The 3475-nt window shown below is 49.4% G+C and overlaps 1 pseudogene; it reads right to left on the reverse strand.

The window, feature by feature from the left end:
- Window positions 1–557: 557 nt before the first annotated feature.
- Window positions 558–654, reverse strand: LOC134938217 (U2 spliceosomal RNA; annotated as a pseudogene).
- Between the last annotated feature and the right edge of the window lie 2821 nt (window positions 655–3475).

Genomic DNA, 3475 nt, shown 5'->3' on the forward strand with positions numbered 1-3475 from the left:
ATAATGTGGGCATAAATAAATAAATAAGCCCCAGCCAGAAGGCCGGGGGGGGGGGGGGTAAAAAATTATCCTTGCCCTAGCCAAAAGGCCAGGGCAAAGGATGTGGTGCACCAGAAGTTGGGGAGGTGACTGTGCTCGTGCCATCAAGTGCAAGGTTCCCTGAATACCTGTGCAGTTTGAGGCACCCCTGGGTCTCCCCAGAGGCACATGTCACCTCGAGCTTCTAAGCAGCTCCCGGCCTCTTAGCCAGACCAAGTTTCGTACTGCTCTATGCCAGGGTCAACCCCCAGTACAAGAGTAGGTACTAACTAGACCAGGCTGTTCCTAAACAACGTAAGGGTTCCATCAGCCCAGAGTAGGAATACTCAGCCCAGTTTTTCTCCACTCTCGACCAGGGGCCCGCCACACCCCGGCACGATACTCCACAGGGTGTTTCTCCATTCCACATCTAGGAACCTCTCACGCTCCTAGTGTAAGAACAGGTACTCCACCCTGTGTTTCTCTACCGCGGATACTACACCAGGCCGTAACACCAACGACGCAGGGATAGGCGGCCCGGTGATTCTCCTCTGATAAGAACAGATACTACACTTGATCTTAGCCAAAAAGAACAGATACTACACTTGATCTTAGCCAAAAGGCCGAGAATAATATTGCCCATGAGGTGGACTTGGATGGGATGGGGGGGGGCCCAAAGCATTTTGTTGCACCTGGGCCCACCGCTTGCTTGTTCCGCCACTGATACCGCTTTTCCACTAGCTCCTTAAAACACGGGTAAATGTGCGGGGGCGCGCATTTACCCGCGTTTTTTCCTAGTGGAAAAGGGTCCCCCTGCAAATTCCCAGATCAAGTGATCCGGGAATCCTACCCGAGTAGCTAGCCGTGTTGAACACGTGTTCAATCCGGCTAGCTGTCTAGTGTGAACGGGCGCCGTGTTGAGGCGACACGACTCCCGTTCACAGTGTATGGGAGGGCGGCGCTGGGAGATCATGTGATCTCCCAGCGCCGCCCCTGCCACGTCACTGCCGGGTTGGTGAGCACTGTGGGAAAGGGGGCTGTAGCACGGGTCGCAGCCATGTCAGGCTCCCGGCTGCAACCGTGCTACAGATGGAAAATGGGTATCAGTTAAGAACAAGTGCATTACTACAGGGATATATAGTACAAGTACCCTGTAATATACATCCAGTTTTTACTGTGCATTGATATATCTCTATACCTGCTTAGCTTTACTTGAGTGGTACATACTGTAGTTACTTAGTATTGCTAGTCCAGTGCAGTTTTATTGTTATCTGTGATAATTCCTGCTTTGTACATGTGACTGTGTGTGCCAATAGCTGCTGTGTGATTTCCATTCCGTGTATCTCACATCTAATGCTATCCCTATATTCTGTACCCTGAGTGGGGCTAAGTGCGTCAGGGTTTTCATATAATATAGTGTTTATCACAGGATATACTCTTTTGGTATTTTCTCTGTGTATTACAGTCACCAAATACCTCTTAAATCCTCTGTGTGTGCTCTGCCTGTAGTCACACTATCTGGGGGGATTTTTGTCAGGTACCTTGTCTGCTTATATTGTACTGTGCCGCCCTAAGGTAAAGCTTTCATATAATGTCAGCTCGTCAGGGTGAGGCTTCTGTGGCTGACCCTACGTCTTGCCGCGTTCATGCCATGGGTGTCTCTGAGGAAAATATTGCAGCTGAGGGTTCAGGTGCTGGGGTCTGTGTACCCCTTAGTCAGTCTACTACAACGGGGGCAACTACTGACCCACCGTGGGCTACGTTTTCTAATTTACCGACTACGCTGGTAACTAGACTTGCGCCCCCTATGGGACCTCCTGTGCCATTACAGTCACATATTGTCCCTGCAGTTAATCCGCCATGGGCAGATACTCTGTCCTCTCAGTTACAGCAATTAAATCAGTCTTTGGCCAAGCAAAATCCTAACCCTCGCCCGCCTAAGACCAAGGTGTCATCTAAGCGGCCATTACATCCTCACAATCCACACGTTACAGATACTTCATCTGATAACGATGGCGCATATACTGATCCCACAGACACTGACGCAGATGCTTCTGACGGGGAATCTACAACACAGGTGGATGTTCCTGACCTCTTGGAGGCTATAAGGCTGATTCTTCAAATTGATGAGGATGAAGAACACCCGGCTTCCTCTAAGAAACCAGATAAGTTCAAGCGTCAGAAGGTTACTAAGTTAGTTTTACCACATTCTGAGCATTTAGTTGACATACGTCAGGAATCCTGGAAATATCCAGGAAAGAAATTCTCTATCTAAAAAGATGCTAGCTCGTTATCCCCTCGCTGCAGAGTTAAGCGAAAATTGGGAAACTCCGCTGCTCACAGGTCGCACGTCTGGTGGTATCATCTGCTCTGCCTGTCACTACCGTCGCCTCTCTGAAGGAACCGATGGATAAGCGTGTGGAGGGATGCCTGAAGTCCATTTACACTCTGGCTGGAGCTGTACATAGGCCTACTATTGCGGCCTCTTGGGCTGCTAAAGCTATAGAGGCCTGGGTTCAGGAAGTTGAAGCGGAACTACCGTCTGATTTTCCTGATAATGCAAAACAGTGTCTTTCATACATTGTTACAGCCTCTCATTGTATTCAAGAGGCGGCATCGTATGCAGGCATCCTAGCGGCCAAAGTGTCTACCACGTATATTCTGGCTCGCCGGACCCTCTGGTTGCGGTCCTGGTCTGTTGTTCTGGACTCTAAATAGACCTTGGAGGTGATCCCTTACAAGGGAAACATTTTTTGGGGGGAAGATCTCAACAAGATTGTCGCTGACTTAGCGTCTACTAAGACTGCATGTCTGCCTAGTACTACTCCTTCAGCCCCGAAGGCTAAGAGTACTTCATTTCATTCCTTTCGACCTCCAGGTAAAGCAAAGGGTCAGGTGTAGCCGAAACAGGCTTGCACTTCCAAATCCACTAAGCCTGCTGCCAAAACAGACAAGCCTGCTGCATGACGGGGCGGGCGTCCCTCTGGGGGATCCCAGGGTGGGAGGCCGACTTCTACGGTTTGCTCAGGTACGGCTACAGACCACTTCGGACACCTGGGTAAGGGAAGTCGTCACTCACAAATACAGTTACACCATCTCTTTCAAAAAACGTCCCCCTCGCCAGTTTTGCTCAACAAACGTCCCTTCGGATCCGGTAAAAGCAAAGACTCTCCATCTGGTGGTACAATCCCCCCTGGACACGGGAGTGGTAGTGCCGCTGCCTCTGACTCAGAGAGGCAGGGGGTACTATTCAACGCTGTTCCTAGTCCCGAAACCGAATGGATCTTCTCAGCCCATTTTCAACCTCAAGTCATAGTAACATAGTATCTAAGGTTGAAAAAAGACAATTGTCCAATGAGTTCAACCTATTTGTGGTCTCCTATGCACAATTATTTTGTATAAAATTTTGACTGAAGTTGATGACTGCCATTCCGATTAACCCCTCTTTTTTATAATA

Source organism: Pseudophryne corroboree, chromosome 6 (assembly GCF_028390025.1).
Source record: "Pseudophryne corroboree isolate aPseCor3 chromosome 6, aPseCor3.hap2, whole genome shotgun sequence".
NCBI classification, from domain to species: domain Eukaryota; kingdom Metazoa; phylum Chordata; class Amphibia; order Anura; family Myobatrachidae; genus Pseudophryne; species Pseudophryne corroboree.